General features: G+C 45.4%; 1 long non-coding RNA gene across 1 annotated transcript; it reads right to left on the bottom strand.

Annotated features, from left to right (window-relative positions):
* Nucleotides 1–2,976: 2,976 nt before the first annotated feature.
* Nucleotides 2,977–22,399, bottom strand: LOC144596315 (uncharacterized). Its single transcript, XR_013547584.1, has 3 exons — nucleotides 21,847–22,399; nucleotides 8,814–9,348; nucleotides 2,977–4,480 (listed from the first exon to the last, which is right to left on the bottom strand). It is a non-coding gene; the product is annotated as an uncharacterized LOC144596315 (long non-coding RNA).
* Between the last annotated feature and the right edge of the window lie 1,525 nt (nucleotides 22,400–23,924).

Here is a 23,924-nt window from a genome sequence, read left to right as displayed (position 1 = left end):
GCAGGTCGGGCAGCATCTCGGGAGAGAAGGAATGGGTGACGTTTCGGGTCGAGACCCTTCTTCAGACCCTTCTTCAGACCCTTCTTCAGAAGGGTCTCGACCTGAAACGTCACCCATTCCTTCTCTCCCGAGATGCTGCCCGACCTGCTGAGTTACTCCAGCACTTTGTGAATAAATACTTTCGATTTGTACCAGCATCTGCAGTTATTTTCTTATACTATTTAAAACATGGATATGGGCATGATTCCAGGAAATGATTAAGTATACCTAACCGATTGCAGCAAAGCAAAGCTTCGCTGCTAATTATCGACTCCGGTTTTGCTATAATGACAGTAGATCTGAACTGATACACCTTCTTGCAAAGCAGGTCCTGTTAACTGCCAGTAACACAGATATTATTTTGATTCATATAGTCAATTTCAAACTATTTTGTATTTGCAGAGATTTCTGATCAATGTTTGACAACTAAAACTCTCGTATTGATTCAAGAATAAATGTTCCACACACAGCCAATGTTTATCATTTGTCACGCCATGTTTACCACTTTCCTGTTTGCAGACACAGGCGGAGCAGTGTCATATTTCGCTGCCTCAGCACCAGAGACCCAGGCTCAATCCACTGGGCTGTAAACTGCCCGAGCGAAATATGAGATGCTGTTCCTCCAATTTGCTCACTCTGCCTCACTCTGACAATGGAGGTGAACGCGGGCAGAGAGGCCTGTGTAGGAATGGGAAGGAGAATTAAAGTGTCCAGCAACTGGGAAATCAGGTAGGTTCAGGCGGGCCGAGCGAAGGTGTTCAGTGAAACGATTGCCCAGTCTACGTTTGGTCTCGCCGATGTATAAGAGTCCACATCTTGAACAATGGATGCAGTAGATGAGGTTGGAGGAGGTGCAAGTGAACCTCTGCCGAACCTGAAAGGACTGTCGGGGTCCCTGGACAAAGTCAAGGGAGGAGGTATAGGGACAGGTGTTGCATTGTCTGCTGTTGCAAGGGAAGGTACCTGGGGAGGAGGTGGTTTGGGTGGGAAGGGATGAGTCAACCAGGGAGTTGCGGAGGGAACGGTCTCTGCGGAAGGTGGAAAGGGGTGGAGATGGGAAGATAGTTTCAATATCATTATGGAGAAGGTCAAATCTGGACCAAGGGTTGAGATTTTGGATTGGAGAAAGGCTAATTTTGAGGAGATGAGAAAGGATTTAAAAGGAGTGAAATGGAAATTGTTGTTTTATGAAAAGGATATAATAGAGAAATGGAGGATATTTAAAGGTGAAATTTTGAGAGTACAGAGTCTTTATGTCCCTGTTCGGTGGAAAGGAAAGAATAATAATTTGAAAGAGCCATGGTTTTCCAGGGAAATTGGACACTTGGTTCGGAAAAAGAGGGAGATATACAATAAATATAAGCGGCAGGGAGTAAATGAGGTTCTTGAGGAATATAAAGAATGTAAAAGGAATCTTAAAAAGGAAATTAGAAAAGCGAAAAAAAGATATGAGGCTGCTTTGGCAAGTAATGTAAAAGTAAACCCCAAGGGGTTCTACAGATATGTCAATAGCAAAAGGATAGTGAGGGATAAAATTGGTCCATTAGAGAGTCAGAGTGGACAGCTATGTGCTGAGCCGGAAGAAATGGGGGAGATATTAAACAATTTCTTTTCTTCGGTATTTACCGAGGATAAGGATATTGAATTATGTGAGGTAAGCGAAACAAGTAGAGTAGTGATGGAAATTAGGAGGATTAAAGAAGAGGAGGTACGGACACTTTTGAAGAATATAAAAGTGGATAAGTCTCCAGGTCCTGATAGGATATTCCCTAGGACATTGAGGGAAGTTAGTGCAGAAATAGCAGGGGCTATGACGGAAATATTTCAAACGTCATTAGAAACAGGGATGGTGCCGGAAGATTGGCGCATTGCGCATGTTGTGCCTTTGTTTAAAAAAGGTTCTAAAAGTAAACCTAGCAATTATAGACCTATTAGTTTGACGTCTGTGGTGGGAAAATTAATGGAAAAGATACTTAGGGACAATATATATAATTATTTGGATAATCAAGGCCTGATTAGAAACAGTCAACATGGATTTGTGCCTGGAAGGTCATGTTTGACTAATCTTCTTGAATTTTTTGAAGAGGTTACCAGGGAAATTGATAAGGGCAAGGCTGTGGATGTTGTCTATATGGACTTCAGTAAGGCATTTGACAAGGTTCCACATGGAAGGTTGATTAAGAAGGTTAAATCGTTGGGTATTAATAGTGAGGTTGCAAGATGGATTCAACAATGGCTGAATGGGAGATACCAGAGGGTAACGGTTGACAATTGTATGTCAGGTTGGAGGCCAGTGTCTAGTGGAGTGCCCCAAGGATCTGTGTTGGGTCCACTGTTGTTTGTCATTTACATTAATGATCTGGATGATGGTGTGGCAAATTGGATTAGTAAATATGCAGATGATACTAAGATAGGTGGAGTAGTTGATAGTGAGGTAGATTTTCAAAGTCTACAGAGAGACTTGGGCCTTTTGGAAGGGTGGGCTGAAAGATGGCAGATGGAGTTTAATGCTGATAAGTGTGAGGTGCTGCATTTTGGTAGGACAAATCAAAATAGGACGTACAGGGTAAATGGTAGGGAATTGAGGAATGCAGTGGAACAGAAGGATCTGGGAATAACTGTGCATTGTTCCCTGAAGGTGGAATCTCATGTGGATAGGGTGGTGAAGAAGGCGTTTGGTATGCTTGCCTTTATAAATCAGAGCATCGAGTATAGAAGTTGGGATGTAATGTTGAAATTGTACAGGGCATTGGTGAGGCCAAATCTGGAGTATGGTGTGCAGTTCTGGTCGCCAAATTATAGGAAGGATGTCGACAAAATGGAGAGGGTACAGAGGAGATTTACTAGAATGTTGCCTGGGTTTCAGCACTTAGGCTACAGAGAGAGGTTGAACAGGTTGGGTCTTTATTCTTTGGAGCGTAGAAGGTTGAGGGGGGACTTGATAGAGGTTTTTAAAATTTTGAGAGGGACGGACAGAGTTGATGTGGGTAGGCTTTTCCCTTTGAGAGTGGGGAAGATTCCAACAAGGGGACATAGCTTCAGAATTGAGGGACAAAGGTTTAGGGGTAACATGAGGGGGAACTTCTTTACTCAGAGGGTTGTGGCTGTATGGAATGGGCTTCCGGTGGAAGTGGTGGAGGCTGGCTCGATTTTATTATTTAAGAGTAAATTGGATAGGTATATGGATAGGAGGGGATTGGAGGGTTATGGTCTGAGTGCAGGTAGATGAGACTAGGTCAGGGAGAATGGTCGGCGTGGACTGGTAGGGCCGGACAGGCCTGTTTCCATGCTGTAGTTGTTATATGTTATATGTTATATGTGGCTAATGGTGGGATCCCGTTGGGGGTGGCGTAAATTTCGGAGGATTATGTGTTGTATGTGACGGCTGATGGGGTGGAAGGTAAGGACCAGGGCGACTCTGTTCCTGTTGCGACTAGGGTGAGGGCGAGCAAGGGCGGAGCTGCGGGGTACCGAGGAGACATGAGGGAGGGCCTCATCTATGATGGGTGAGGGGAACCCCCGTTCCCTAAAGAATGAGGACATCTGGGATGACCTGGTATGGAACGCCTCATCTTGGACGCAGATGCGGCATATACGGAAGAATTGGGAGTAGGGGATAGAGTCTTTGCAGGAAGCAGGGTGGGAAAAAGTGCGGTCCAAATAGTTGTGGGAGTCAGTGGATTTGTAATAGACGTCAATCAGTAGTCTATTTCCTGTGATGGGTTCAAGGAATGATAGGGAGTTGTCGGAGATGGTCCAAATAAATTTGAGTGCAGGATGGAAATTGGTGGTGAAGTTAATGAAGTCCATGAGTTCAGCATGGGTGCAGGAGGTAGCACCGATGCAGTCATCAATGTAGCGGAGATAGAGTTTGGGGATAGGGCCAGTATACACCTGGAGCAGGGACTGTTCAGCGTACCCTACAAAGAGGCAGGCATAGCAGGGGCCCATGCGGGTGCCCGTAGCTACGCCTTGGACTTGGAGGAAGTGTGAGGAGTCAAAGGAGAAGTCGTTGAGTGTGAGGACCAGCTCCACTAGGCGGAGTAGAGTGTTAGTAGAGGGAAATTGGATGGTTCTGCATTGAGTAGAATTTCACAAAGTATTACAGGTAACTTTGAATGCAATGTTTAATGGAAAAAGGAACAGCCATTGTAGGCAGGAACTGCAGATGCTGGTTAAAACCGAAGAAAGCTACAAAATGCTGGAGTAACTCAGTGGGACAGGCAGCGTCTCTGGGGAGAAGGAATGGGTGCTGTTTCAGGTCGAGGCCCTCCTTCAGACATAAACAGCCAGGATGTGACCTCTTCCATGGTAATGGCATATAGGAAATGCAATGGAGAATGGCATACCAAGCCATGCCCCCACTATAGATAACAGTGAGCTGTGGAGGTGCTGAGAATCTGCTGGGGAACTGTCCCTGTCAGAGAGATGTGGTCCGGATCTGTGTAGACAAAAGAGCAAACAGGCCATTCTGAAAAGTTATTTGCCAGCACAGAAATCACAAGTCAAACCCTTCGGTGGTAAACACAAAATGCTGGAGTAACTCAATGGGTCAGGCAGCATCTCTGGAGAGACTTCAGTCTGAGAAGGGTCTCGACCCGAAATGCCACCCATTCCTTCTCTCCCGAGATGCTGCCTGACCCGCTGAGTTACTCCAGCATTTTGTGTCTACCTTCGATTTAAATCAGCAGGTTTTTTTTCCTACACAGTCAAACCCTTCAATGCTCCAGACTTAAACTCCTCACATCCATCTATATCAGCTAATCCTGTCAGCAACTGAGTCGAATCAATCTCACGCACCGTGAGTGCAACCTAACTGGGGGAAGGAAACTGAGCATTGACCTTTAGTTTAGTTTAGAGGTACAATGTGGAAGCAGGCCCGTCAGCCCACCAAGTCCATGCCAACCAGCGATCCCCGCGCACTAACACACTAGGGACAATTTACATTTATGCCAAACCAATGAACATACAAACCTGTACGTCTTTGGAGTGTGGGAGGAAACCGGAGATCTCGGAGAAAATGCATGCAGGTCAGGGGGAGAACGTACAAACTCCGTGGAGACAGCACTCGTAGTTAGGACCGAATCTCTGCCGCTGTAAGGTAGCAACTCTACCGTTGTGCTACCATGCCTTTATGAACATATATTGAAGTAAGAAAATATGTGAGAGCTGGTGATTCATACAAATGCCAATGTAATAAAGAACTGGTGGAAATAAAATGTTATAGGAGTCCTAGTCATAGATTCATACAGCACGGAAGTGGATCCTCCTGTCTAACTCGTCAATGCAGACCAAGATGCCCCATAGATGCCAGTCCCATTTGACGGTGCTTCATCCATTTGCCTCCTAACCTTTCCTAATTGGAGAGAAAGTGCCAAATGAGACCAAAGTCAACATTGGCTGTGATCTTACTGAATGTCAGAGCAGGCTCAAGGGGGAGCTTGGACTATTCCTGCTCCTTTTCTTGTGGTCTTATAGAAATTGCATCTGCCCATTTTAAAGGCAGGTGGTGGGTCAAAAAGCAGCAGGACACCACGTTAGGTTAAAGACTTTCTGTTGCTTCAATTATTTACAAATAATAGTTTTACGTAAGAAAATGTAAACTAGAAGCTCAGTTTGAGGTTAATTTTTCATTGAGCATTGTTCTAAAGACCCAGCAGGCTGAAGCCAGAAGGTTAGCAACCCAGAATTTAAAACAATGATTTAAAATAGAGGTCTCAAACTAATGAGGAGGCTTTCTGAAATCTCATAAATAACCATTTTTAAGAAGGAGCTTTCTCTTAAAACCCAATGAAGTGCACTATGTTAAACATAGTGCTTTGTTGCTATAATCTGCATTTTAATTGAACAACAGAGAATTGGACATAGCAAATAGTTGCACCAGATGCTAATTTTTTCCATTAGATGCAAATTTAGTTCGGTTCAGAGGTATGGCATAGAAACAGGGCTTTTAACCCTTCGAGTGTATGCCAAACATCAATCATTGTTCACACTAGTTCCATGTTATCCCACTTTTGCATCCACTCCCTACACATTAGGGGCAAGTTTACAGTGCCCAATTAACCTATGAACCCACACGTCTTCGGAATGAGCAAAAAAAATGGAGCACCCGAAGGAAACCCAGGCAGTCACAGGGAGAACGTGTAAACTCCACACAGACAGCACCTGAGGTCAGGATTAAACATAGATCTCTGGTGCTGTGAGGCAGCAGATCTACCAGCTGTGCCACTGTGCCTGAGTAGCTGAAGTGAATCCTGCTATTAGTTCCACTGTCTTCCTGAATCAGGAATTAAGGAAATGATAAGGAAATGGAAAATCACTGCCAAAGGCATTGAAGAGAATTAATGAAATTTCAGGAAGTTCCATTTTATTTTGTGTAGGAAGAATTACAGATGCTGGTTTACACTGAAGATGGACACCACAAGTCCTTCAGCTTCCCAAGGGGGGGGGGGGTGGGGGGGGGGGGGTGGGGGTGGGGGGGGTGGTGAGGGTGGGTGGGTATGTGGGGGGGGTATGGGTGGGGGAAATCTTTTTTTTTTTTATGTCTCTTCCGCGGGGCCTTCCATCGCCCGGCGCGGCTCGGCCGCAGGACTGAACAGCGTCCGGTGCGGCTCGGCCGCGGGGCCTTCCATCGCCCGGTGCGGCGCGGCCGCGGGACACCATTCTGCTTTAGTTAAACATTTTGTTCAAGATGGCCGCGCCGTTGTGTTTGGCTGCCTGCCACTGTATGTTTCTTTTTTTTTTTTCCTGATCAGATGTGCAGCACTTTGGTCAACGTGGGTTGTTTTTAAATGTGCTATACAAATAAAATTGACTTGACTTGACTTGACAAAATGCTGGAGTAACTCAGCGGGACAGGCAGCATCTCTGGAGAGAAGGAATGAAGAGTTGCTGCCTGACCTGCTGAGTTACTCCAGCACTTTATGTCTTTTCATTTTATTTTGTTCCTTTCACGCGAGTATTGCTTTTAATTAGGATTCCAGGCTTTCAGGATTCCAGCATTTAGGATGCAAAATCCCAAAAGACAGCTGAGAATTGTAGATTGGGAGCTGGAAACCCCTCTTTAAAAAGAGGATGGATTTACATCATTGATCAATGCACGCTAGAGAGCAGTTGTGCAGATGGAGAGCACTGGGCTTTTAAAGATTTATTCATTGGCAGGATGTCGGTAATGTCGGTAATCTATTGTCCCTGAAATTGAAAAGGCAGTTAACTGAGTCTGCAGTCATGTATAGACCAGATTGAGGCAGACAGATTTCTGTCCCTAACTAACATCAGTGATTTTTATGTCAGAAGAGCCAAAGTGCTGGAGCAACTCAACAGGTCAGTCAGCCTCTCTGGGGGAAGCATGGATACGTTGCATTTCGGGTCAGGACCCTTCTTCCCCATGCCTCTTCCTCGGACTGAGTTGGGAGGCAAGGGGGAAAGGAAGCTGGAAGAGTAGAAGGCCAGGAGAAAGCCTGTCAGGTAACAGGTTCGGCTCGGCCGCGGGGCCTTCCATCCCCTTGCAGGGGCTGTGCGTGTCGGTCGCTTCGGTAGGGGTCGAGCTGCCTGTCCGTGGGCACGGGGGGAAGAGAGTGGAAGTTTTGTTGCCTTCCATCACAGTGAGGGGGTGTTTGGAGTCACTGTGATGGAAGGTCACTGTGTTAGGGTCGTGTGTCCTGTGTTCTTTTCTTTTTTGTTGTGTTCTGTGACTGCTGTAATTTCGTTCGGTATCTGTACCGAATGACAATAACGTTCTGTATTAGGTTGATACAGGCGAGGTTTTATTTTTGAAAGGTAGATGGTTGTACAAAGGCCAGAGGTGAAGAGACAGAAGGTGTGGGGCAAAAGGATTGCAGAGTTGCATATTGTGAAGCCAGAGGAGGGAAGGGGTGGGAGAGGGGACATATAAGTGCTCGGTGCGAATCCAGGTGGGGCAGAGGGGAGATGTGGGAAAGAGGGTAGAGGGGTTATAGAGGGGAAGAAAGGAGAGGAAGGAGGTTATACAGTGACTTCAAATTGGAGGATTCAATGTTCATACCATTAGGTTGTAAGCCACACAAGTGGAATGTGAGATATTATTCCTGTAGTTCGCATGTGGCCTCAGTATTGCCTCACTCTGATCTTTATGGCGATCTGGTAATCTTATGGCTACCATTGTGGAGGCAGCTTCCCCCACAATCCCATCCCGGTCTCATTGCGCCATGCCTGAGGAACGTTTTTGAAGCTCACCCCATTGATGAGCAGGGTGCAAGTCAAACGAGGAGAAGCCCCTTAGAACAAGAGCATGGAGCAGTGTAGCACGTGAACGGGTTCCTCGGCCCACAACGTTTGTGCCGAACATAATGCCCAGCTGAAATCTCATCTGTCTGCAAGTGATCCATATTCCTCCATTCCCTGCACTTCCATGTGCGTATTTAAAAGCTTCATAAACACCTCCATCGTATCTGCCTCCACCACCACCCCTGGCAATGCGTTCCTCCCCCCCCCCCCCCCCCCCCCCCCCCCCCACTCTCTGTGCAAAGGAACTTGCCCCGCACATCTCCATTATATTTCTCCCCCTCTCACCTTATTGCTATGCCCTCCTATGTTGGACATTTCCACCCTGGGAAAGGGGTTCTGACTGTCTATCCTACCTATGCCTCTCATAATTTTATATACCTTCACCATCATAATAATGGTTAGCTGTAATATTCAAAGATACAAACTCAAAGTTAAATGAGATGCTTTAGTCCGGTCAACACTTGTTTCCATCTTCATCCTTTTCATGCTCTATCATACTTTAATCTCACCACTTGTAGTTGAGTTGAGTTGAGTTGAGTTGAGTTGAGTTTGGTTGAGTTGAGTTGAGTTGAGTTGAGTTGAGTTGAGTTTGGTTGAGTTGGGTTGAGTTGAGTTGAGTTGAGTTTAGTTTAGAGATACAGCATGGAAACAGATCCTTCGGCCCACCGAGTAGTTGCTGACCATGGCTCACCCGTTCACTCCAGTTCTATGCTATCCCAGTTTCTCATCCACTCCCTACACATTAGGAACAATTTTACAGAGGCCAATTAACCTCTGGAAGGAAGCTGGAGCACCTGGCGAAAACCAACTCATTTACAGAGAAGACGTGCAAACTCCACACAGGCAGCTCCCAAGGTCAGGATCGAACCGGGGTCTTTGGTGCTGGGAGTCAGGTGCTCTACCAGCTGTGCCACTGTGCTGCCGATTGAACTCAACTTCCCTGGGATTCAAACTCCTGTTTCCAGATCAATGGATCACATCTCTGGCTTATTCAACCCAATGACTTGTTATCATAGTCATGTTGTGAATACGTGGGCTTGAATCCTGCAAAGGCAAAAGAAATTTTTTAATTCAAATGCAATAAAAATATGATTTCACGAATTATAACCATGAAATTAGTGGCTTTGTATTAAACATATGGTTTAGTTTAATTTTCTTCATTTAGAGATATAGCATTGAAAAACAGGCCTTCGGCCCACGGAGTCCATGCCGACCAGTGATCCCCACATACTAACGCTATCATCCACACACGAGGGACAATTTATAATTATACCGAGCCAATTAGCCTACAAACCCGTACTTCTTTGAAGAGTGGGAGGAAACCCACGCAGATGATGGGGAGAACGTACTAACTCTGTACAGGCAAGCTCCCGTAATCAGGATCGAACCCGGATCTCTGGCGCTGCAAGGCAGCAACTCTACCGCTGCGCCATCGTGCCTTCCCATATGCTTGAGATAAATTTCCCAATCTTCCAATCTACTTCATTGCAGGCCTTGCTGATTGTTTTATTCTGCACTTCCTCTGTAGATGTAATACAATATTGTGCCTCCTGTTTATTGCCTCTTTTGCATTACCTCATGTACTCATGTATGGGGTAACGAGGAAGAAATGGATAACACAAAAAAACTAAAATTCTCACTGTATCTTGGTCCACAAGACGATAGATAATAAACAATATCAAAACCGATACCAATAGGTCACTGATGTCTTTCTGGAAGAAAATCTGCCACCCTGAACAGGGACTGCTTTTGATTGCAGAGTGGTTCACCCTGAACAATCCTAACATGCAAAAGTGGGATAGCATAGAACTAGTGTGAACAGGTGATAATGGTTGGCAGAGGCAGGCTGGGTTGAAGGGCCTGTTTCCATGCCATACATCTGAACGAAATTAAATTTGCATCTAATGGAAAATAATTAGCATCTGGTGCATCTATTTTGATACATCCCATTTGCTGTGTTCAATTTAAATGCCAATTATAGCAACTAAGTTTTGTTTAACATTGTGCACTTCATTGGGTTTTAAGAGAAGGGTCCCTCTTAAAAAAAGGTTATTTCTGAGATTTCAGAAAGGCTCCTCATTAGTATGAGGCCTCTATTTTAAATCATTGTTTTAAATTTCATGTCACTAACCATCTGAACATGCGTTTAAGGATAGGCATGGATGCCATGATATGTATATTATATACTGTAGATAAATAAAAAAATATTGCCAACTGGCAAATTGCCCAAAAGAAGCTTGGATTTAAACTGAAATTGTGTGGAGTTTAACCAAACAAAGCATCCTTCTTTGTGGAAAAACAACTGTGAGGCTTTGCAAACAAATGTGGCAGAACTGTTAAGACATTTTTATTGTTCATTATCTAATTGCTTTGATGATAATGAAACTGAGACTGTGAAAAACACCACCTGCTCAGGGTCAATCTCTTGGAATAGCAGTTGTTGCAAACAGAATCATGGAACTGTGCACAAATATTGTGTTGTACAACTGTAGGCCGCTTGAAGGATAACTTGGGGGAAAAAACCACTGTAAATTGTTCAACATGCTGCCAGATAATTTTCCATTTATGATACAAACTTTACTTGGCCAACAGCCAATTCTGGAGCTATAACTTCTAACCATGCCACATAGCTTTCTGGAGTGGAATGGATCGCCAGCCATTCTATCAATGTGCAGGAATGATCTGCAGATGTTGGTTTATACTGAAGATTGACACAAAATGCTGGAGCAACTCAGCGGTCAAGCAGCATCTCTGGAGAAAAGGAATAGGTAATGTTTCGGGTTGGAACCCTTCTTGAGACTGAAAGGTAGAGAAGGTAGGAATGGACTGCATTTGATGGTTTATACCGAAGATAGGCACAAAATGCTGGAGTAGCAGCACGTCAGACAGCATCTCTGGAGGAAAGGAGGAGTTAACGTTTCGGGTCGGAACCATTCTTCAGACTGAAAGATAGAGATGCCATATTATCAAAGTTGATCATCTACGACTCATCATTGACCTGACCAGTCCTCTTTAATTCATACATATAGCAATTGTAAAATGCAGAGTTCTGAAGCTTTGTGGGAGAATCATGGTGAAAATATGTTGCAGTTGTGTGTAATTGCAAATTACAATGAAGATATGTTGAAGCTCATTATCTCCTTTCATTATTTATTCATTCCTGTTAAAGACATTTGGACAGATACATGGATAGGAAAGGTTTAGAAGGATTTATTCACAAAATGCTGGAGTAACTCAGCAGGTCAGGCAGCATCTCGGGAGAGAAGGAATGGGTGACGTTTCGGGTCGAGACCCTTCTTCAGAGGTTTAGAAGGATATGGGCAAAATGCAGTTAGGGGGGACTATTGGAACAGGGGCATCTTTGTCGGCGTGTGCAAGTTGGGCCGAGAGCCTGCTGGCATGCTGCATGCCTCTATGACTCTACTTGCAAAGTTTAGCATCAGTAACTAAATACGACTGGTATCCTCACGGACCAGCATGTCTTTGGGATGTGGGAGGAAACTGGGGACCTAGATTAGACCCGGCATTCATGGAGAAAATGTACAAGCATCTTACAGCTACCTATTAAAAAAAAAAATCCTTTGTCTTATTTACTTATTGTACATAGAACATTAAACAGGAACAGGAACAAGCCTTCGGTCCACAGAGTCTGTGCTGAACATGATGCCAAGGCCGACTCTTAACAGCCTTCACATAATCCATACCCCTCCGTTCCCTGAATATCCATGAGTTTATCCAAAAACCTCTTAAGTGGCATGTTGAAACCATTCCTGCAAGTCTGTGGACCCAACAAACATCAGGGATTAAAATTGAGACATGTCAATTCTTGTTACAAATGTGTCTGACAGCATCTTGCCTGCACTGCTGCTTATAAAGGAGGAAGCAAGAACATCGGCAAAAGTGAAAGTGGTTTAACATAGAACTGGTGTAAACGGGTGATCGATGGTCAGCGCGGACCTGATAGCCAAAAGGCCTGATTCGATGTTGTATCTTTTAATCAATCAATTAATCAATAAGGCACAGGATCCGTTTATAGATCCCGAGTGCTGCACTTCTTACAGATTGCAGGGGTGGGGGGAAAGGAAGCTTGAAGAATGGAGGGGCAGGAGAAAGCACGGCAGAACACAGGCAAAGGGGGCCACAAGCTAACACCCCTGCAATCAGTCTGAAGAAAGGTCTCAACCTGAAACGTCAACTATCCATGCCCTCCTGGAATGCTGCTGCCTGACCTGCTGAGCTACTCCAGCACTTTGTGTCTTTCCTTGGTAAACCAGCATCTGCAGTTCCTTGTTCCTCAATACCCCTTGTGATAGCGCCTCCTAGCTTTGATGTCGTCCCGATCTCTTTAACTGGCTGACAGGCCAGTGGAGGTCAATCCCCAGCATCATAGGTAAAGCTGGGTCCAATTAGCTGATATTGGTTTAGCTACCTGAACCTTGTCAGTCCAGTCCTTATAAAACACAGACATTCTAGCCAGAGGGACAGACTGGAGACAAAGTGTGCGTGCCCTCCCTCCCTCCCTCCCTCCCTCCCTCCCTCCCTCCCTCCCTCCCTCCCTCCCTCCCTCCCTCCCTCCCTCCCTCCCTCCCTCCCTCCCTCCCTCCCTCCCTCCCTCCCTCCCTCCCTCCCTCCCTCCCTCCCTCCCTCCCTCCCTCCCTCCCTCCCTCCCTCCCTCCCTCCCTCCCTCCCTCCCTCCCTCCCTCCCTCCCTCCCTCCCTCCCTCCCTCCCTCCCTCCCTCCCTCCCTCCCTCCCTTTCCTTCCATTTTGAGGAAGACTGGGGCAGATCTGAGACCACCAGTGTCATCATGTAGTCAAGACTGGACTGCTGGGAAAGAAGCCCTAGACAGCCAGTGCCCCTACCTGAGGCTAAGACTGAGTGGCAGGGGAAAGCCTGAGATGCCAGAACTTTCTCCTGCCCACAGACAATGAGGAACTGTGCCCACACACACACACAGAGGCAAAGACTGACCACCAGGATAATCTAGAGACTGGCAGTGTCACCTCTTCCAGCCCAAAGCGGAGCCACCAGGAAGAAACCTGTACAGTCAGCACCTTCTCATGAGGTAAGGGTGAACTGCAGGAAGTAGTCTGAGATCACCACGCCTCCTTCTTTGAAGACCAGGACTAAGTTGCTTGGACAAGCACAAGATCACCAGTGTCATTGCACACGTGCTCTGAAGGTGAGGGACAGCATCTCTGGGTGGTCCAGGACTGGGTGGTACCACTGCAAATAAAAGCTAACACGTGAGTTCACCCCACTGTGAGTGTCAGTGTTATCACTACTGAGCCCAGCTTTGTCCCTGACCCCACATACATTGGAAATGTCAAAGTCCAGAGGGCACAGCTGGAAGGTAAGAGGGGCAAAATATAATGGATATATGTGGAGCAGAGTGTTTTTTTACACAGAGTGGTGGGTGCCCTGAACACACTGCCAGGAATGGTGGTGAGGGCAGATGCAATAGTGGTGTTTAAGAGGCTTTTAGGTTGGCCGGAAATGAAAGAATAAGAATCCTGTGCATAAATGAATGAGATGAGGTTAACCTGGCATCATGTTTTTCAGGGATATTGTGGGGTGAAGGACCTGTTCCTGTGCTGTACTGTTCTGTGTTTTATGTCCTGTGGCAATAGTCGATCTGGAGTGAAGAACTTTCAATCCACATTTAACCCTCAGACCACATGAAAATGCTTCCTTGCTGTGGCTGTACTACCTCCACTAGCATTTGGCTTTAGGTATTTGACACTGATTTCAAGACCCAGGAAAGGGGTGGCATATCCAATATTGAGAGAGGACAATGAAGGTGAGTAACCTTGAGGATTATACAACAAGGGAGCATATCGTCTCTACTTCATTCCACAAGGAAAAGTGGTGTTTGGCAGCTACTACCTAGTTCATTACATCCCATTGTCTGTGAGGGGAATTTAAACACGTTTCTGTTGGAAAGAACAGCAGATGCTGGTTTAAATCGAAGGTAGACACAACATGCTGGAGTAACTCAGCGGGACAGGCAGCATCTCTGGAGAGAAGGAATGGTGACGTTTCAGGTCGAGACCCTTCTTCAGACTGATGTCAGGGGAGTGGGCGGGACAGAGATAGAACGTAGTCGGAGACAGTAAGACTGGTGGGAGAATGGGGGAGGGGGAGGGGGAGAGAGGAAGGGTGAGGGAAAGCAAGGGCTAATTAAAGTGACTGGTGGGGGCCCTTGCTTTCCCTCTCTCTCCATCCCCTCCCCTTCCCAATTCTCCCACCAGTCTTACTGTCTCTGACTACATTCTATCTCTGTCCCGCTCACTCCCCTGACATCTGTCTGAAGAAGGGTAGGAAAATAACTGCAGATGCTGGTACAAATCGAAGGTATCACAAAATGCTGGAGTAACTCAGCGGGACAGGCAGCATCTCAGGAGAGAAGGAATGGTGACGTTTCGGGTCGAGACCCTTCTTCAGGGGAGAGGGCGGGAGAAAGAAAGGATGTAGTTGGAGACAGGAAGCAAAACGTGGTCGTAGAGTAGGAGGGCAGGAGGAATCACAGAGGGGGAGCAGTGAGAGAGCATGTTGCTAAACTCCCGTCGAAGAGAGGAGCACAACTTTTTCAAAGTAGACATACCTTGAGGAGAAATCGCAGTGGAGCGGCAAGTTGTGTAGGAAAATAACTGCACCTATATTAAAAGATGCTTCCCCCATATAGAATCAGGGAAGCCTGAAATAAAACCAATGCAAAGTGCTGGAGAAACTCAATGGTTCAGGCAACATAGGTTTAAGGTGAAGGTGAAGGGGAAAAGATTTAATGGGAATCTGAAAGGTAACTTTTTCACACAAAGGGTGGTGGGTATTTGGAATAAGCTGCCAGTGGCAATAGTTGAGGCAGGGACTATCCCAACATTTAAGAAGCAGACAGGTACATGGATAGGTCAGGTTTGGAGGGCAGGTGGGATTAGTGTAGTTGGGACATGTTGGGCTGAAGGCCCTGTTTCCACACTGTATAACTCTATGACTCTCTGTTCAGGACATGGACAAATGACATTAGGGTCAGGACCCAACCCAGATCTGTAAAGCTGTATGTCTATTTTCTCCACATATGTTGCCTGGTCTGCTGAATTCCCCCAGCACCTTGTGTTTTGCTTAAGATTCCAATATCTGCTGTTCATTGTGACGTCATATAACCCACTCTATTCTGGATTGGAGAGTTTTTTGATTGGGAGAAACAGCATGGAGACAGGCCCTTCGGCCCACCGAGTCCTTCCCGACCTTCGATCGCATGTTCACACCAGTTCTGTGTTATCCCACTTATGCCTTCACTCCCTACGCACTGGGGGCAATTTACCCTTGGCCTGTTAACTTATAAACTTTCACGTCTTTGGAATGTGGGAGGAAACCAGAGCACCCAGAGGAAGCCCACCCGGTCACAGGATGAACGTACAAACTACACACCGACAGTACCCTAGGTCAGTACCCGAGATCCGGTGTTGTGAGGTAGTGGTGCTGCTAACACACGCAGATGTTGAGATTATTCTTGAGCTGCAGGACATTGAAACCCCAAAATGGACACCAGGAGTCTAATATCTACCCTAATACAGTATTAGCTGGATTGATAATTTCCCTACAGGACCCTGGTGATTAGTTAGTTTTATCAGCCATATGAGATGGTTGTTATCACGTTATTCATCACATTATTACAAGATTATCTTGTCTGGTGTAACCAATTTCTCAGCTAAGATTTCATAAAAGCGTACTATCTCGACATTCATAAGCTGCACAATTTCAGAATGCTTCACAGGGGGAGTGAGCAGTCTTGTTGTTATTAGCATATGTTCGCCGAGCTTGCCAAGATTTTGAGCTGTGGAAATACTGTACATAGTAAACAGCAATTCCACTGACACAATGCATAACACGCTGTTTAAATCTCTCAAACTAGCATTGTAAAACAATTGTTTCTACATCACAGAGATTTATTCTCAAAACAAAATTAGTTCCCTTTCTGAAACACACTGACATGGGTTTTTGAATGGCTGTTGAAGGCAGCTTTGGGGGAATTGTAAGCATCTTGTAACATGTTACCCAAGATTATGGCAATGAGCCATGATGGAAATACTAAGCAATTGCTTTGTGCTTTATTTTCTCATCACCATTAATCTAATGCATCATGTGCTTTGCAATTTATCATTCAGCTATAGAGTACACAGGCACTTTTAACCCTTGGAGACCGATGTGGGATGACATTTTCAGCAGTGCTATTTTAGGGAGAGTGCCTTTAGGTTTGAGCTCACAAGCTGTAGCTAATTTTGATAATTTTTTTACCAGTAACAACATATTGACAGTGTGATTCATGAATCATAAATCACAATTTGCACAGTTTGATGCGATTTTATTGACGCAAGCCAGGAACGATGTCAGGAAGCAAAGAAAATATGTGGTACGTATACAATTAACAGCAACATGGCTTTAGCATGGTGGAATGTAACATTCTGTCTATTGCATGGGGTTGTGTTTTTTTAAACCATGTCTTACATGTTAAAGGTCATAGTCAATGCTGGAGCAACATTTCAGGTTGGGTTCTTCAGATCCGTATAGAAGTTGGGAGGTCATGTTGCAGTTGTATAAGATGTTGGTGAGACCACATTTATAATATTGTGTTCAGTTCTGGGCACCATGTTATAAGAAAGATGTCAAGCTGGAAAGGGTACGATAGTCGATAGTCATGAAGTGCTTTGAGAGGCTGGTCCTCTCACACATCAAATCCAGCATCCCTGACTCACTGGACCCACATCAATTTGCATACAGGGCAAATAGATCCACAGAGGACGCCATCTCCCTGGCTCTTCACACTGTCCTGACTCACCTAGAGAGACAGGGCACGTACGTGAGGATGCTATTCATAGACTATAGCTCCGCCTTCAACATGGTCATCCCCACCAAGCTCATCACCAAACTCCACCAGCTAGGCCTCAGCTCGTCATTATGTGACTGGATCCTGGACTTCCTGCGGGAACGACCGCAGGCAGTGAGAATGGGCCCGCACCTGTCCTCCACTATCACCCTGAGCCCCATGCTCTACTCCCTCTTCACACACGACTGTGTTCCTGCATTCGACACCAACACCATTGTCAAGTTTGCAGATGACACAACGGTGATCGGGCTGATCACCAACGGGGATGAAACAAATTATAGAGCGGAGGTGCAGAACCTGGCGGACTGGTGCTCGGATAACAACCTGCCCCTAAATACCACCAAGACCAAGGAGCTGATCATCAACTTCCGTAGGTCACATAACGGGGAATATGCCCTGATCTCTATCAACGGGGACAGTGTGGAGAGAGTGTCCAGCTTCAAGTTTCTGGGCACTCACATTTCGGAGGACCTAACATGGTCCAATAACACTGCTGCGCTGATCAAGAAGGCACAACAAAGACTGTTCTACTTAAGAACACTGAAAAAGTCTGGTCTACCCCAACAGCTGCTGACGACCTTCTACCGCTGCACCATAGAGAGCATCCTAACGCATGGCATCCCTGTGTGGTACCTCAGCTGCACGGAGGCAGAAAGGAAAGCTCTACAGCAGGTAGTCCATAGAGCTCAGAGGGCCATCGGAACACAGCTACCAGACTTGGAGGGCATCTACAACACACGATGCCTCAGAAAAGCCACCAGCATCCACAAAGACTCTTCACACCCCTGCAACAGTCTGTTCGAACTCCTTCCATCGGGCAGACGATACAAGGCCTTCTATGCCCGCACCTCCAGACTCAGGAACAGCTTCATCCCCAGGGCCATAGCTGCTATGAACCGGTCCTGCTGAGCCGGATGGCCACAACGCATAGATCAACTTGCACTTTACCCTGTCCAAAACCGTTACAACTGTTTCGTTTCGTTGGGTTGCTGCTGTCTAAATTACCTAAATTATTGCATCGTATGGGAGGCGCATTCCCAATCTCGTTGTACCCCTGGGTACAATGACAATAAAGATATATTGTATTGTATTGTATTGTATTGTATTGTACGAGAATGTTGCCAGGACTAGAGGGTCTGAGCTATAGGCAGAATTGGCTGGGACTCTATTCCTTGGAGTGCAGGAGGATGAGGGGTGATCTTATCAAGGTGTATAAGATCATGAGAGGAATAGATCAGGTAGATGCACAGACTCTCTTGCTCAGATTAGGTGAATCGAGGACCAGAGGACACAGGTTTAAGGAGAAGGGGAAAAGATTTAATAGGAATCTGAGGAGTAATGTATTCACACATAGGGTGGTGGGTATATGGAACAAGCTGCCAGAGGAAGTAGTTGAGGCAGGGAGTATCCCAACATTTAAGAAGCAGGTACATGGATGGGACAGGTTTGGAGGGATATGGACCAAATATTGGCAGGTGGGACTAGTGTAGCTGGAACATGTTGGCCGGCATGGGCAAGTTGGGCCAAAGGGCCCTTTTCCACACGGTATCACTCTATGACTATGACCCGAAACGTCACCTCTGCATGTTCTCCAGAGATGCTGCCTGATCCGCTGAGTTACTCCAACATTTTGTGCCTGTCTTTGGTATAAACCAGCATCTGCAGTTCCTTTTTATAACATGTTAGCTGCCATCCCTGTTGATAACACATTGGAGGTTAGTTTAACTTGGCATGATGATCGACATGGACATTGGTAGTTGACGGGCCTGTTCCTGTGCTGTACTTTTCAATGTTAAAAACAAGGTAGAAACAAGCAGATGCTCATTCACACAAGAGGGCACAGTGCTGGAGTAACTCAGCGGGTCAGACAGCATCTCTGGAGAACATGGATAAGTGACATTTCAGGTCGGGACCCAAGGCCCTTGGGGAATATATTTTACTGTTATAAATGTCAAATGACATTATGCCTTGAGAATTTAATAGGCAAAGACAAATGAAACTGCTGTTCCCACCCCACAAAAGACTGCAAGTACCAATGTATTTAATTAAACACTGATATAGGGACACTGAAAACAGTGATTTGGAGCAGCAGTCAAATCTGGGATGTATCTTTCATTTCAGAGCAAGCAGCAAATTGACTTCAACATGCGAAAGTGACAGAAAGCCCGTGAACTCAACCTGTGGATATTCTAAGGTGAATGGTCGGTGAAGTAATGGTCGGGAACAGTTGGGGTTGGGAAGTGAAGGAGTAGAGGCAAAGTAACGGAGGAGGAGGATAGAAAGTGGTACAGGAGGAATGAGAGGCAACAAGGTTTAAGGTTATTGTCTTTAAATAACCTCAAAGAATGTTTGACAGCACGGAGCCTGTACTCGCTGTAGTTTGGAAGGATGAGGGGGATACCTCATTGAAACTTGCTGAATAGCGAAAGGCCTTCGTAGAGTGGCTGTGGAGAGGATGTTTCCACTAGTGGGAGAGTCTAGGATCAGCGGTCATAGACTCAGAATTAAAGGACGTTCCTTTAGGAAGAAGATGAGGAGGAATTTCTTTAGTGAGACGGTGGTGAATCTGTGGGATTCATTGCCACAGAAGGCTGTGGAGGCCAAGTCAATGGATATTTTTAAGGCAGAGATAGATAGATTCTTGATTAGTACGGTTGTCAGGGGTTATGAGGAGAAGGCAGGAGGATGGGGTTAGGAGGGAGAGAGAATGGGGTTAGGTGGGAGAGAGAGATCAGCCATGATTGAATGGCGGAGTAGATTTGATGGGCCGAAAGGCCTAATTCTATTCCTATCACTTATGGGAGTGATGAAAATGATGACAAAGGAGTTCAGCATTGAATGTGGAGTCATCCATTTTGGATTCTAATTAAACACCACAGATTTATTTTTCCAAGAAGCCAAGAACTATGGACGAGCAAGAATCTAACTGAAGAACCCTTTGTGGAAAGGCAAAATATATAAAAAGGTCAAATGGAATTTTGCCATAACATCAAGGATACAACTCTAAAGTTAATGCATCCACTCTCTTCTAGATTATTCTGTTCAGTGCCGGTAAATAAACCAGGAAGGAAATATGACCTTGGAGTGGCATAAAATGCTAATTAACAACGATGATTTGGGACTATAGTGGGTAGTTGTGTCGGCTAGACCTGTATTCCTGAAACTTTAGATATTATCTATATTCAGCATTAAAACTGATTGAAGAACTAACAAAGAGAAGCTATCTGCTCTGTCATGGAAGAGCAAAGAATATTGGGCGTATCTTTTTATAGTGGTTTATCTGTCTGTGGATGATGTCAGTAAGCACTTATTTCTCTTTATGACAGTGGAAATGTGCAGTTGTCTGCCTTGAGAACAACGGAGGTTTTGTCAGTTGTTTAGTCAGTGAAATCAAGATTTTTGTTAAAAGTAAATTTAAGAAAAGTAATGAATTTCAGAAGAGTTAAAGCACAAGGATAGATGATAGATGATAGAAGGAGTAGAATGAAAAAAAGGAAATACATAAAACCAGAAACATTTGAACAGACATTTATACTAAAAGTTAAAATTTGGTTTGCGTTTAATTTTGATTTTTTAAAATATATTTAAATTATATTTTTTGCTAACTATTGAACTTTGAATAACTGAAAAGGTTTTTTAAAGAATACCACTCTTATAAGATTACACTTATTATTGTTTATACTTTTAGTATTGTTATAAAGGTTTAATCTAATACCACCAAACCCTCTCAAAGTGTGGCAATTATCAGGTGGTGTCTCAAGGGAGCATTTTCATCAGTTTGCATCAGTACTTTTTTAAACAAACCAAATCTCAGAACATTGCTCAATCCCAACAGAAATAATTTTGAAAAACTGCCCAATGTTACAAATGTATAGATGAACAGGTGCCCAAGAATGCATATACATAATTTCTGCAAAGAACACATGTAGCACAAAAAAAACTAGCCAATCAATCCTGATGAGGTGCCATCGATGCTGAATTCCTACAATAGTCTGTTTTTTTCTCTTTAAATTACATCACCCACAGTCTCGTGACTCCAACTGGCCACTACATTTTAAGTTCGTGAACAGAATTCAGCACTTTCAAAATTTAACTTGGAGCAAATGAAACGATATAGGGTTAGTGAGGGCGAGTTGTAAAGAGATAATATCATGGCTGATCTATCATTGAATTGTAGAGAAGGCAAGAGATGCCAAATTATTATTTTTTAATTGTTCTGTACATACAAGAAGTGTTCAGGCCTCCAATGAGAACCAGATGCAATTTATCTTACATCCTCCACACTCTCCTGCCTAAGTACAGCCAAGGTTCAAAGAAAAACAAAGAGAGAGACAAACACAGGGAAATGCAGATGTTGGAAATTTTGAGTTGAGCTTAAAAGTGCTGGACGAACTATGTGGTTTAGGCAGCATCTTTGGAGGGAATTCCTTCCCAACTTCCCACTGAGTTGCCCCAGCACTTTTGTGTTGTATTCAAGGTAAAACAAACGTCACCCTACCTTGAGCTGGAATATGGCGTTTGCCCATGGAGAGGAGGGGAGAGGGGAAAGACATCCCTGCTCACGCCATGCACTTAAACGTGAATGTCCCACTTTCCCCACCCACCCACAGCAAGGTCTCTACTCCCCACCCACCCACCCACAGCAAGGTCTCTACTCACCAACCCGCCATCAGGTCCGGTGGGAGGAAGGAAAGCAAGAGAGAGAGAGAGAGATTGAGAAACGAATGGCAGGAGGAAAAAGGCACCAGAGGCGTTACAAATGCGTGATGGAAACTTCGCATTATATTGTGTAGCAGGTTTTGGGGGGGGGGATTTGTTATTTTTAAAGATAATGCCGACCAGTTGCGCGGCCTGTGGATGCACGGCCGTGTACAACAAGCACACCAGCTTCCACAGGTAGGGGAGGGGAGGGGAGGGGAGGGGAGGGGATGGAGTGAGGGAGGGGCGGGATGGCCTCAGGGGATGGGATGGGAAAGGGAGATGAGAGGAAAACTCCTCGGGTGAGTCAGTGTTAACCCGGAGCCTGCGGCCTACAGCGCCGTTGCCATGGGTGGCGCTGCGGCCTACAGCGCCGTTGCCATGGGTGCCGCAGCTGCCGGCGGGTTGCTTCCCTCCCCCCCCTGTAAAAAGATGGTGATGATGTTTAATGGGCCAAAAAAAAAAGGGGGCGGTGTAAGAAAAGAAGGCGAGGGAGCGTGCGAGTGTTATTTTGTGGATTGAAGGAGGGATCAGGCTCCTCCCCCTCGACGTGGGCGAGGGCAGTGGAGAGACGCCCATCTGCGGGCGAGTAATGGACGAAGAGAAGAACACCTGTGTGTGGGGAGAAGGGAGCGTTTTGGGGGCGGCGAGCATTTCCATTTGGGACTGGGGACTGGGAACACAGCAGCAGCAGCAGCAGCAGCAGGAGGTCATTGGCGCCAACGTGAGGTCTACCCCTTCACCAGGGGGACGGAGGACAGTGCAGTCGAAAATGACGTGCTGCGCTGTTTGCTGGTCTGCTCCACACACGCCGGCTGCTGATGAACGCAGCCCACAACGATGCATGTTGGCATTGAACCGGCCGACCCCTGTGCGGAGCCGATTCAGGGTGAACCACTCTTTGCGGGGCATGTCCGAGCCAGGTGCATTGTGACGTCACACGCTGAACACCGGCGGGGGGGGGGGGGGTTGGAGCGCGAGCTCATCTCTCACAGGCGCATCGGTGTCAGGCCTGGAGCTGAAGTCCCTGGATTCTTGAAATGGGAATTCATAAACATTGCTTGTAGAAGACAACGCAGAGCAATGATGATATCTTGAGACATAATGGACTGATTTGCCTCCTTGACTACTGTAAAAGTCTATGGCCCCATGCTGCCCAGATCCCTCTGAGCTATGGACTGCCCTGTTGCTCTACGGAATACACAATGGAAAGCTTTGTTTTACGAGAGATATCTGCCAGTTAAATGTTTTTACTGGAAATTATTTCGAATGATAAATTCCTGTCCGCGGAAAATATTTACGATAATTTCCATGCTTATTTATAACTGCGGTAAATATAAATTTTGTTTCCACATGGCTATAACAGTCAGAAGGTCTCTCAGCTTGATCTAATTCATGCTGTTTATTACAAAACGTTGTTGGGTTATTTAACTTGTAGCTTAATATACCTTCAGAGTGGAAGCAAACCAGCTTGTACTTTAATGTCATGCAAATGATTTCTTCTCCCTTGTTCTCGGCAATTTGTATTCTGACTCAATTTTCCGATTTAATACATATCTGCAGCTTTTTGCGGCTGCTTGTTTTATCGGCTATGTCGCAATTGCATCGTGTTGTCTTCACTAATGTGTATTTAGCTTTTGAAGTAATGACCATCGCAATTGAAGGAGAGGTTAGCAAGAATTATCACAGCCTTGTCCAACCCACTGTCCACATCTAAGATCTGGTAGCTTGTCTGCAAATTACCAGGGTGCATTCCATCCAGTTGCCAAGGCAACAGAGATGACTTGGCCCTCAAATTATAATTCTTCAAAATTAAACCTAAAGAAAAAATCAAATATTTTATCTAAATGTAATTATTCACACTTTGGTGAAGGGTGGCGTGCAGGCAATGAGCTGTTTTAATCAGCTTTAGGAACGGCCCATCTATTACAAAGGCTTAGAGCTCCTAAAAGTGTATTTTCTGCAATGCTCAGCTTTACAAGAGCAGGGCAGACAATGAAGAACAACAAAATCAGATATAGATCCACAAGGCCGCTGCC

This window comes from Rhinoraja longicauda, chromosome 8 (genome assembly GCF_053455715.1).
Source record: "Rhinoraja longicauda isolate Sanriku21f chromosome 8, sRhiLon1.1, whole genome shotgun sequence".
Lineage (NCBI taxonomy): Eukaryota > Metazoa > Chordata > Chondrichthyes > Rajiformes > Arhynchobatidae > Rhinoraja > Rhinoraja longicauda.
This window is presented reverse-complemented; position numbering and strand designations above follow the sequence as displayed.